We start from the raw sequence: 13,671 nt of genomic DNA on the forward strand, positions 1-13,671 counted from the left end.
AATAAATGAGTGGCTGGTTCAAAGAGCAGCCAAGCAGCCTGTGTGGAAGAAAGGACTGAGCTAAGAGCTGGGGGGAGTAGATTAATCAGACAAGAGGAGGAGCCAGACTGTAGAAGACCAGGCCTTGGGGTTTAGATTTTACTCCAAATTCTATGGGAGGTGGTCAGGTGAAGATTAGAATAGAGGATGACCTGGTTCTGATCTGTGTAAATTAAACACTATTCACCACTAACTCAGTAAGAAGACGACAATCCAATTTAAAGAATGGGCCAAAGACTTGAACAGACAGCTCAGCAAAGGTATATGAACATTCGAGAAGCACATGAAAAGATGTTCAACATCATTAGACATCTTGGAATGTGAATTAAAGCCACAATGAGATCACATTGTATTATACACCTATCAAAGTGGCTTTGTAAAAGGGGATGCTGCTACTTAAGTGCTGGTGAGGATGTGGACCAGCTGGAACTCTCAGACAGAGATAAGGGTGGAAATTGTTACCCGCACTTTGGCAGTTTCTGAAAAAGTTAGAGGAGTGGATACAGAAGATGTGGTACATATATACAGTGGAATACTACTCTGCCATAAAAAGAATGAAATAATGCCATTTGCAGCAACATAGATGGACCCACAAATTATCATACTGAACGAAGTAAGAAAGAGAAAGACAAATATGATATCACTTATAGGTGGAATCTAAAATATGGTAGAAATGAACTTATTTATGAAACAGAAAAGACTCAGACATAGAGAACAAACTGGTGGTTGCCAAGGGAGTGGAAGAGAGATGGATTGGGAGGTTGGGATTAGCAGATACAAACTATTTTATATAGAATAAATAAACAAGAAGGCCCAACTGTATAGCACAGAGAACTATAGTCAATATCCTTTAATAAAGTATATGGAAAAAATATATATGTGTGTATAACTGAATCACTTTCCTGTACAGCAGAAAAACATTGTAAATTAACTTTTTTCAATTAAATAACTTAAAAAAAAGTTAAACAGCAATCTACCATATGACCCAGCCATTTTACTCCTAGGTATTTACCCAAGAGAAATGAAAGTACACGTCTCTACAAAGGCTTGTAGACAGATGTTTATAGTAGGCCTATTTTTAATAGCTTCCACTGGAAATCACCCATGGTCCATTAGCAGGTAAAGTAATAGACTAACCAGGGGATGTTTATGCAATGGCATACTTCTCAGCAATAAAAAGAAATAAATGATTGACACATGCAGCAACATGAATGCATTTTGCAAATATTGTGTTGAATTAAGAGAGTCAGACTCAAAGGGATGGTACTTTTGAATTCATTTTTGTGAAATTTTAGTACCGGTGAAACGAACCTATGGTGACAAAAGTCAGATCTGTGGTTACCTGGAGGCTTGAGGAAGCTTTCTGGGGTGCTGGAAATGTTCTTTATTTTGACAGGGGTGATGGTTGTACAGGAACTTACATTTGTCGGAACACACCAAACTGTACACTTAAAATGGGCTCATAGGATTTCATGTAATTTATATCTCTTATACTGAAGGGGTTCTGAGGAAAAAGGAAATATAGGGACTGCATAGAGTGGCTGAGACAGCCCAGGAGAGGGCAAGCAGAGACGGGTGGGTGCCCTTGCGTGAGGTGACCTGTGACCACTGTGCATCCCCCGGCAGGCTCTGAGCTCCCCAGGGGCCTGTCACCATGGCCCGCCCCATCCCAGAACCCCTCACACAGGAGGCACTAAGAAATGTCAGCTGTGGAATGAGGTGGGGTGGCCCTTTTCCTTTTATATTCTTTGTGTAAGGAATATTTTCTTGTTCCCTTATTTATCTTAACTTCTTCTTCGGGTTATAATTAGATTCTATCATGCTTAATTTTGTTGGTTACATAGTTCCATCTTTGGCCATTAGGACCTACCTCCTTCAGGTGGGAGTCTCTATATCTAACATGCCCCATCTATTTTCCTCCCTACTTCCTCTTTTTTTTTTTTTTGGCCATGTCGAGAAGCATGTGGATCTTAGTTCCCCCACCAGGGATCTAACCTGTGCCCCCTGCAGTGAAAGTGTGAAGTCCTAAGCACTGGACTGTCAGGGAAGTCCCATCCATGTTCTTATTTCCTGACACTATAAGATGCTTCGGTTTCATTTTATATTCTCCCCATCCAACATCCCAACCCTAGGATCAACTGTTCTAAGAAGCTAAAAGTGCTTTTCAGTGGAGAATGGTGTTTAGTAACTGAGATCTCTCGGGACAGTCTTAATTTGCATTTCTCTAGTTATGAGTGGATCAGACTTGAGTGTTTTGCATGTGTAAGAGCCACTTGCATTTCTTTTCTGGGAACCAACTTTTCACATCCTTTGCATATTTTTCTATTAATTACTGGTTTAAACAATTGATATCTAAGAGTGAATATATTCAGGAAATTAATCTTGAATGTTAGTTATGAGTATTTTTTCTGGGTTGTCAATTTTCTTTTACTTGGCTTTTTTGCCACACAGAGTTTTCTCCTTTAGAACCTGCTGTTTTCCACCCTGAATCTATAAATGTAGTGAATGGCAGTAGCAGGCTCCCTGGTGCTCACCGTTTTTACACCTGTGGGGTGTTTAGTCATGGTGTTTTTGCTCTTTTGATAAGCTGCTGGATTCACTTTATTAGTACTTTATTTGGGATTTTGGCCTATTTTTCATAAATAGAACTGACCTCTAATGTTTGTTTCATTTTATTTTTTGTGTTATCCTTTATTTTGCTTGATGAAGAGATTTAAAGCTGTAATTTTTTTTCTCTGAGAAGAACTTCAGATACATCCCCAAAATGTTGCTCTAGTTTTCAGTCCATTTCCAGCTAGCTGGTTGTTTCAATTTCAAGTTCTTCTTTAACCCAAGAATAACTTTTAAAAGATATTTTTAATTAGATAAATTTTGGACTGTACTTTGTGGTTAGTTTCTAATTTTATTTATTTTATTCAGAGAATAGTTCTATATGTTCTGCTTTTTTGAATTTGTTAGTATTTGTGTCCTAATAAATAGTCAATTTTGGTAAATCTTCCATGAGTATTTAAAAAGACTGAATATTGAATACAGACACAGATGTACAGAATGGACTTGTGGACATGACCAGTGGCAGGGAGGGAGGAAAAGGTGGGACGAATTGAGAGAGTAAGTAGCATTGATGTATATACTCTACCATGTGTAAAACAGACAGCTGGTGGGAAGCTGCCGTATAGCACAGGGAGCTCAGCTCGGCGCTCCGTGATGAGCTAGGATGAAGAGATAAGATGGGACAGCGGTGAGGGTGGGAGGGAAGCCCAAGAGGGAGGGGATATATGTATACATATACATACCTAGTTGAAGCTCACAGGCCTTGAAAGTGAGGGCTCATTGGTTGTGATGCACAGGCTTAGTTGCTCTGCAGCATGTGGAATCTTCCCAGGCCAAGGATGGGACGTGTGACCCCTGCATTGGCAGGCAGATTCTTATCCACTGCACTAATGGGAAAGTCCAGTTTTACTCTTTTTGAGAATGTCTTTATTTTGCCTTCCTTGATGAAAGATAATTTCACTGGATATAGTATTCTGGATTGATAGTTAATTTCTTTCAGCACTTGAAAAATTTGCCACTTCCTTCTGGGTTCCATGGTCTCTGATGAGAAATCCTCAATCATTCAAATTCTTGTTTTCCTGAAAGTAATACATCATTTCCCTTGGGCTGCTTTCAAGATTTTTTTTTCTTTATTTTTAGTTTTTAAAAAGTTATGATGTATGTAGGCATGGATTTTAAAAATTTATTCTATTTGGAATTTACTGAACAGGAAACTGTAAATTTACGTCTTTTGCCAATCTGGGGAAGTTGTCAACCATCTCTTTTTCAATTTTTTCCGCCACACTTTCTATTCAGTTCAGTTAAGTTCAGTCACTCAGTCATGTCTGACTCTTTGTGACCTCATGGACTGCAGCACACCAGGCCTCCCTGTCTATCACCAACTCCCGGAACTTGCTCAAACTCATGTCCATCAAGTCAGTGACACCATCTAACCAGCTCGTCCTCTGTCATCCCCTTCTCCTGCTTTCAATCTTTCTCAGCATCAGGGTCTTTTCCAGTGAGCCAGTTCTTCACATCAGGTGGCCAAAATATTGGAGCTTCAGCTTCCACATCCGTCCTTCCAGTGAATATTCAGGACTGATTTCCTTTAGGATTGACTGGTTTGATCTCCTTGCAGTCCAAGGGACTCTCAAGAGTCTTCTCCAACACCATAATTCAAAACCATCAATTTTTTGGTGCTCAGCTTTCTTTATGGTGCAACTTTCACATCCATACATGACTACTGGAAAAACCATAGCTTTGACTGCATGGAAATTTGTTGGCAAAGTAATGTCTCTGCTTTTTAATATGCTGTCTAGTTGATCATATCTTTTCTTCCAAGAAGCAAGCATCTTTTAATTTCATGGCTGTAATCACCATCTGCAGTGATTTTGGAGCTTAAGAAAATAAAGTCTGTCACTGTTTCCATTGTTTCCTGATCTGTTTGTCATGAAATGGTGGGACCGGATGCCATGATCTTAGTTTTTTCAATGTTGAGTTTTAAACCAGCCTTTTCACTCTGCTCTTTCACTTTCATCAAGAGGCTCTTCACTTTCTCTTCTCCTATTTATACAAATGTTAGACATTTTGGAATTATCTCTAAAGTCCCTGAGACACTCTTTTTTTTTTTTATCTTTTTACTCCCTTTTGTGAAACACAGTTATTTCTACTGAACTTTTTTCAAGTTCACTGACTCTTCTGTCATCGCCTCCAATCTTCTATTAAGCCCATTCAGTGAATTACATATTTTGATTATTGTTATAAGTTTTAAAATTTCCTCTTCTTTTTAAAAAAAATCTTCTGTTTCTTCTCTAAGACTTTCCATTTATTTCATGTATTATTACAGCATGGTTATAATGTTCTCTCTAAAATCTCTGTCTAATCCTCCTAACATTTGTGTTATTCTTAGAATTATTATCTGTTGATTGCCTTTTCCTTCATGAGACATTGTCTAGTTCTTCATACATCAAGTATGTGAATGTAACAAATGCCACTGAATTGTTCACTTTAGAATGGTTAATTTTATATTGTGTAAACTTTACCTCAATAAAAAATTTTAAATATTCCTTTTAAAAAGGAAAAAGTACTGATACATACTATGCATTGACAAAAGTTGAAAACATGCTAAGTGAGAGAAGCCAGACACAAAAGGTCACATATTGTTTGACTCCATTTACATGAAATACCCAAAGCAGTCAAATCCATAAAAACAGAAAGGAAGTTACTGGTTGCCAGGGGTTGGGAAGAGGAAAGAATGGGGAATGATGCCTTATTGGGTACAGGGCTTCTTTTTGGAGTGATGAAATCATTCTGCAACTAGATCTGTGTTGATGGTCGCAGAACACTGTGAATGTTCTGTTAGATGTCACTAATGGTAAATTTTATGGGTATTTTACCCTAGATTTCAAGTTGATATGTCTAAAGCTGAGGTGCAGTTCTTTTTTCATTTTCTTCTTTTGCTTTTTTTAATAAGCAAATAAAGGATTAGACAAAAGAAGTTTCTCTTAGAATTAAAAAAAAACTTTTTGGTCTTATTGTCCTTTTTATTTTTTAAAAATTTATTTATTCTTGGCTGCTCATCGCTGTGCATGAGCTTTCTTTAGTTGCAGCGAGTGGGGGCCCCACTTCAGTTGTTGCACAGGCCTCTCCTTAGGTGGCTTCTCTTGTTGCAGAGCAGGGGCTTCAAGGCTCATGGGCTCGGTAGTTGCGGTGCATGGGCTTAGCATGTGCGCAGCATGTGGAATCCACAGCATGTGGAATCTTTCTGGACCAGGGCCGGAATCTGTGTCCCCTGCATTGGCAGTCGGATTCTCAACCACTGGACCACCAGGGAAGTCCTGTGTTTTAATTGATTAATTAATTTTTTTAGCAAATGTTTGTTAGTGGTAATCTTAGAGTCATAACCTGGGGTGAAGGGGATGGGGATTTTTGCTTTCTCACTTAATTGCTGCTGCTGCTGCTGCTAAGTCGCTTCAGTCGTGTCTGACTCTGTGCGACCCCACAGACAGCAGCCCACCAGACTCCCCCGTCCCTGGGATTCTCCAGGCAAGAACACTGGAGTGGGTTGCCATTACTTAATTGCTAATTCCCTCCAATATTTCCTATTGTCCTCTTGTCAGTAACAAGAGACTTACTGTTTCTCTCACTCAAAACTTGAAGGATTTTCTTTCAGTCAGTTCAGTTCAGTCGCTCAGTCATGTCCAACTCTTTGCAACCCCATGGACTGTAGCACAGCAGGCTTCCCTGTCCAGAACAAACTCTCAGAGCTTGCTCAAACTCATGTCCATTGAATCGATGATGCCATCCAGCCATCTCATCCTCTGTCATCCCCTTCTCATCCTGCCTTCAATCTTTCCCAGCATCAGAGTCTTTTCCAGTGAGTCAATTCTTTGCATCAGGTGGCCAGCATCTTTATCTTTAGAGTTCCCATATTTCACCAAGAACTGTGATGTGAGGATCCTTTTCCAGTAAACTTGCTCACCACCAGGTGGCCCCTTTACATCAGAAGACTAGCTTTTTTTTATTAATATAACAATCTTTTCCTATTGTTTGTTTTCTTCCCCCTACCCACCCTTTTTTTTTTTCCTGTTCACACCTTCTGGTATCTCTTTTAGATGATTGTTGAACCTCTTTAATTTATCCTCCCTGTCTCTCTTCAGTTCTTCTAAAATAATCTCTTTGGCTTTTTTGCTTTACTTTCTGGGAAATTTCCTGGACTTTTCCAGAGCACTGATCTTCCATTGTATCCAACCCTTCTGTTTAATTTAAAAATGTTCTTCCCACCCCCAGAAAAACTGTTAGCTTGTTGCCCTTTTTACACTTTTTATTAAAAAATGAGTTTCATCAGTTATTGAATATTATGTTAATAGAATTATGCAGTATGTACTTTTTTGTATCTGGCAACTTTTGTCCAACATTTCTTGAGATTCATCCTTATTGCATGCAGCTGTCGATGCTTTATGGAATCATCGTGTGACTAGACCACAGCTTACTCATTCTGAGGTTACTAGTGTTTTGGCTAGTCTCTTGTTTGGGGCTATTATGAATTGTGTTATTAGGCTAGTCAATGCCGTTTTGGTAAATAAATATTTTCTGTTGAACATATGCTTAGGAGGGGAATCACTGAAGTTTTTTGGGGGGAGTATGAAAAGTGAAAGTGTTAGTCACTCAGTTGTGTCTGTTGCTTTGCATTCCCATGGACTGTAGCCCACCAGGCTCCACTGTCCATGGAATTCTCCAGGCAGGAATACAGGAGGGGGTACCCATTCCTTTCTCTGTGTATATACTCAATAAACATTCATTAACATGCTTTGGAAAATGTACACAAAATTAATACTCTGTCAACTGAAATATTTGGTGGAAAAAACAGATTTTCATACCCATTGCAATTTTTGTTTTATGGACACAGCATCCATCTTTATTATTTTTTTTTAAATATTTATTTGGCAGCACTGGATCTTAGTTGTGACATGCAAGATCTTTAGTTTCAGCATGCGAACTCAGTTGCAGAATATGGAATCTAGCTCCCTGACTAGGGATCGAACCCTGGCTCTCGGCATTGGGAGCTCCAAGTCTTAGCCACTGGACCCCCAGGGAAGTCCCCATTTTTATTCTGAATGTACTCATTAGGGTTTTTCAGAATCTACATTGCTACTAGTTCCATAGGTGATATGTGTTCTCCCAGGCTGTTCCTGGCAGATACCTGGTGTGGTTTTGCTCTGAAGGGGCATCTTCCTGCAATCTCTGGTGACCACATCCCTGACTTGGCGTACTCTTCAGCATGACAAGTGGCTGCCAGTGTATTGTGCCTTCTCTGATTGGGTGTGGAAAAACTTGCTTCCGAGAGCCACTGCCAGGGGTTGAGAGGAGTGGTTACACAGAGAAGTTTAGGAAGGTCCACCCTTTTCCATTGGATTATGAGCACATTCATATTTATCTTACGCTTTTAAATAATATTTACTTATTTAGCTGAGCTGGGTCTTGGTTGCGGCACATGGGCTCTAGTTCCCTGACCAGGGATCAAACGCAGACCCCTTGCATTGGGAGTGTGGAATCTTAGCCTCAGGACCACCAGGGAAGTCCCTAGATTATACTTCTTGATAAAATTTACCTATGATGAAACACACAGATCTTGAGTATATAGTTGGATGTTTTGACAAATGTATACACCTGTGTAACCAGTGCCTCCAATTAAGATATAAAGCTTTCTTATGCTCCCAAAAGCTCCTTCCCTCCCCTTCGTAATCTATCTCCATTCTCTACCTCCTGAGGGAACTACGGTTTCCATTTCTTTCACTATATTTTTCCTTGTTCTTTTTTTAATTGAAGTCTAGTTGACTTACCGGAGAAGGCAATAGCAAGCCACTCCAGTACTCTTGCCTAGAAAATCCCATGGACGGAGGAGCCTGGTAGGCTGCAGTCCGTGGGGTCGCTACTAGTCAGACACGACTGAGCGACTTCACTTTCACACATTGGAGGAGGAAATGGCAACCCACTCCAGTGTTCTTGCCTGGAGAATCCCAGGGACGGGGGAGCCTGGTGGGCTGCCGTCTATGGGGTCACACAGAGTCGGACACGACTGAAGTGACTTAGCAGCAGCAGCAGCAGTTGACTTACAATATTATATTAGTTTCAGGTGTATGTATTAAATGACAATATTTTTATAGATTATACTGCATTAAAATTATTCTAAAATATTGGCTATATCCCTTTTGTTGTAAAATATATCCTTGTAGCTTATTTATTTTATAATTAAATCCCCTACCTCTATCTTGCCCTTTGCCATGTCCCATACCCCAGTGGTAACCATTAATTTGTTTTCTCTATTGGGAGTCTGTTTTGTTACATTCATTCATTTTGAAATTTATTTTTAAATTTTTAAAATTAATTAGCTATACTTCTGGCTGTGCTCAGTCTTCACTGCTTTGCAGGCTTTCCCTAGCTGCAGACAGTGGGAGGTACTGTCTAGTTGAGGTGCACGGGCTTCTTGCTGGGGTGGGTCCTGTTTCAGAGCACAGGCTCCAGGTGCATGAACCTAGTAGCAGCCGCTTGCTGGCTCTAGGGCGTGAGGGCTGCTTGAAGCCCTTGGAAGTCCGCAGGCTTCAGTAGTGGTGGCACGCATGCTTAGTTGCTCCTCGGCATGGGGACTCTTCCTGGACTAGGGATCAAACCTGTGTCCCCTGAGTTGGCAGGTGGATTCTTATCCACTGTACTACCAGGGAAGTCCTGTTTACTTTTTCAATTACACTGATAAGTGATAATATACAGTATTTGTCTTTCTCAGATTTATTTTACTAAGCACAATATCTACTGTGCTATATGCTTAGTCGCTCAGTCCTGTCTGATGCGTTTGTTAATTTTTTTTATTGAAGGATAGCTGTCTCTTTCCAACCCAACCCCATGGACTGTGTAGCCTGTCAGGTTCTTCTGTCTGTGGGATTTTCCAGGCAAGAATACTGGAGTGGATTGCCATGCCCTCTTCGAGGGGATCTTCCCAACCCAGGGATCAAACGCAGGTCTCCCACACTGCAGGCAGATTCTTTACTGTCTGAGCCACCAAGGAAGCCCTGATATCCACTATGTTGTTGCAAATAGCAAAATTTCATTCTTTTTATAGCTAATATTCCATTGTGTATATATATATGAGTGTGTGTATGTCTGTGAGTGTGTGTATATACATAAATGTCTATTTAGATCTTTTCAGTTCAGTCACACAGTTGTGTCCAACTCTTTGTGACCCCATTGACTGCAGCATGCCAGGCTTCCCTGTCCATCACCAACTCCTGGAGCTTGTTCAAACTCACGTCCATTGAGTCGGTGGTACCATACAATCATCTCAACCTCTGTCATCCCCTTCTCCTCCTGCTTTCAGTCTTTCCCAGCATCAGGGTCTTTTCCAATGAGTCAATTCTTTGCATCAGGTGGCCAAAGTATTGGAGCTTCAGCTTTAGCATCAGTCCTTCCAATGAATATTCAGGACTGATTTCCTTTAGGATTGACTGGTTTGATCTCCTTGTTGTCCAAGGGACTCTCAAGAGTCTTCTCCAACACCAAAGTTCAAAACCATCAATTCTTCAGCGCTCAGTTTTTTTTTTTTTTTTATGGTCCAGCTTTCACAACTGTACAGGACTACTGGGAAAACCATAGCTTTGACTAGATGGACCTTTGTTGGCAAAGTAATGTCTCTGCTTTTTAATATCCTGTCTAGTTGGGCATAGCTTTTCTTCCAAGGAGCAAGCGTCTTTTAATTTCATGGCTGCAGTAATCATCTGCAGTGATTTTGGAGCCCAAGAAAATAAAGTCTGTCACTGTTTCCATTGTTTCCCCATCTATTTGCCATGAAGTGATGGGACTGGATGCCATGATTTTAGTTTTCTGAATGTTGGGCTTTAAGCCAGCTTTTTCACTCTCTTTCACTTTCATCAAGAGGCTCTTTAGTTCCTCTTTGCTTTCTGCTATAAGGACGGCAGTATCTGCATATCTGAAGTTATCGATATTTCTTCTGGCAATTTTGATTCCAGCTTGTGCTTCATCCAGCCTGGCATTTCTCATGAAGTACTCTGCATAGAAGTTAAATAAGCAGGGTGACAATATACAGCCTTGACATGCTCCTTTCCCAATTTGGAACCAGTCCACTGTTACATGTCCAGTTCTAATTGTTGCTTCCTGACCTGCATACAGATTTCTCTGGAGGCAGGTCAGGTGGTCTGGTATTCCCATCTCTTTCAGAATTTTCCACAGTTTGTTGTGATTCATACAGTCAAAATCTTTAGTGTTGTCAATGAAGCAGATGTTTTTCTGGAATTCTCTTGCTTTTTCTATGATCCAGCAGATGTTGGCAATTTGATCTCTGGTTCCTCTGCCTTTTCTAAGTCCAGCTTGAACATCTGGAAGTTCTCTGTTCATGTACTGTTTGTTGAAACCTAGCTTGGAGAGTTTCAAGCATTACTTTGCTAGCATGTGAGATGAGAGCAATTGTGCAGTAGTTTGAGCATTCTTTGGCAGTGCCTTTCTTTGGGACTGAAATGAAAACTGATCTTTTCCAGTCCTGTAGCCACTGCTGAGTTTTCCATATTTACTGGCATATTCAGTGCAGCACTTTCACAGCATCATCTTTTAGGATTTGGAATAGCTCAGCTGGAATTCCATCACCTCCATTAGCTTTGTTAGTAGTGATGTTAACGAAGTACTGGTGCTTCCTAAGACCCACTTGACTTTGCACTTCAGGATGTCTAGTCTAGGTGAGTGATCACACCATCGTGATTATCTTGGTCGTGAAGATCTTTTTTGTACAGTTCTTCTGTGTATTCTTGCCACCTCTTCTTAATATCTTCTGCTTCTGTTAGGTCCATACCATTTCTGTCCTTTATCGAGCCCATCTTTGCATGAAGTGTTCCCTTGGCATCTCTAATTTTCTTGAAGAGATCTCTAGTCTTTCCCATTTTTAAATCAGGTTGTTTTTTTGATAGTTGTATGAGCTGTTTCTATATCTTTAAATATTAACCCCTTATTGATCATATCATTTGCAAATATTTTCTCCCATTCAGTAAGTTGTTTTTTCATTTTGTTGATGGTTTCCTTTGTTGTGCGAAAGCTTTAGGTTCCAGTTACTTGGTTTTGCTTTCAGTTTCCTTTGCCTTAGGCAACAGATTAAAAAAAAAAAAATACTGCTTTGATTTATGTCAGTGTTCTGCACATGTTTTCTTCTAGTTTTATGGTTCCAGTCTTACATTTAGGGCTTTAATCTATTTTGAGTTTATCCATTGTTTAAAATATTTATTTGGCTGTGTCAGTTCTTAGCTGTGGCAAGCAGCATCTTCACTGTATCATTCAGGATCTTTCCTTGCAGGCAGGCAGGCAGTCTCAGTGGTTACAGTGCTTGGGTTTACTTTCTTTGTGGCATGTGGGACCTTAGTTCTCTGACCAGGAACAAAACCCATGTCCTCTGCATTGCAAGGCAAATTCTTAACCACTGGAATACTAGGTAAGTCCTCTTTGAGTTTATTTTGTATATGAAGATGCTCTAATTTCAATTCTGACTGATATCTTGCTCGATAGAGAATCCTAAACTATAGGTTTCTTTTCTTTTTAGCTCTTTAGATATGTCATGCCACTTTCCTTTTGACCTGCAAAGTTTCTATAGAAAAATTAGCTGATAGCCTTTTGAGGGGGTTTCTTTGTGTGTGAGTCTTTTTCTCTTGCTGCCTTTAGAATTGTCTTTAACTTCTGACATTTTAATTATGACACATCTTGGTGTGGGTCTCTTTGGATTCATCTTGTTTGGAATTCTGTGATTCCTGAGCCTGGATATCTGTTTCTTCAGGTTTGGGAAGTTTTTAGCCATAATTTCATCTGTTTTTTAAATCCTTTTTTCTCTTCTCCTGTGAATATTAGTGTGCTTGATTTTATCCCAGAGGTCCCTTATTCTCATTTTTAAAAAAATTTTATTTTTGCTATTCTGGTTGAGTGATTTCCATTTTTCTACCTTCCAGACCACTTATGTGTTCTTCTGTATCACCTATATGCTGTTAATTCCTTCTAATGTATTTTTCATTTCAGTTACTCTTCAGCACTAACTGGTTCTTTATATTTCCTAGTTGCTTGTTAACAGTTCTGTGTTCATGTATTCTTTTCCCTGATTCAGATAGCACTATTACAAATGCTTTGAAAAAAACAAATGCATTGAACTTTTTAGATGGTAAGTTATCCCTGTGTCATTAGGTTTTTTTTTTAAATTTTTATAGGAGTATAGTTGATTGACAATGTTGTATTAGTTTCTGGTATACAGTAAAGTGAATCAGTTATACATATTCACATACCCACTATTTTTTTTAAGATTGTTTTCCCATATAGATAGGCTATTACAGAGTATTGAGTCGAGTTCCCTGTGCTATTGTGCTGTTACAGCAGAGTTTTTTTCCCTTATTCAGTTGAAACAAATTCCTCTCTCATTTGCTTAAGTTTCTCTGTCTGTATGGAATTAGGTGAAACAGTTACTAATTCTGGTCTTGAAGGAGTGTCCTTGTGTAGGAGCGTCCCTATGCAAACTCTGTGTGCCCAGTGGCTTTGATGGGAGAGCTGGATTTGAAATGAGCACAGGTTATGTCTTTCCCCAGGGTGTGCTGTCAGCTGTCATCCTGGTGGAAGAAGAAGCTGGACATGCAGGGGGCAGAGCCAGAGCCCACTCTAAGCCAGTGCTTCTCCTCTGCTCAGTGGCTGACACCGCCCTACTGGGGGGCCGGAGAGGGTCCCAAGGTACTAGAGCAGAAGCCCTGAAGTTCAGGTTCCCTCTAAGGGTACACTCTCTCCCATCCCAGTATTGACACCTTCACCCCAGAGGGGAGGAGTGTTGAAGCAAGAGGGGCAGGAGCCGGGGCTCATCGTGGGTGGGGGCACATGCAAGGGTAGCTGTGGGGAACCAGCTAGAGCTGTGGGCAGTTTCAATCTGCCTCCTCTGCCTTGTCCCGAGGAGGAGGTGGGCATGTGTGCTCTTCACCAGTGGGGTCTAGGATTCTTACATGTGTGTGTGTGCTCAGCTGCTTCAGTCGTGTGCGACTCTTTGTGGCCCCATGGACTGTAGCCCACCAGGCTCCTCTGTCCATG

The sequence above is a fragment of the Moschus berezovskii genome, chromosome 22 (genome assembly GCF_049115385.1).
Source record: "Moschus berezovskii isolate FMDL1 chromosome 22, NW_MosBer_1.0, whole genome shotgun sequence".
In the NCBI taxonomy this organism is placed as follows: domain Eukaryota; kingdom Metazoa; phylum Chordata; class Mammalia; order Artiodactyla; family Moschidae; genus Moschus; species Moschus berezovskii.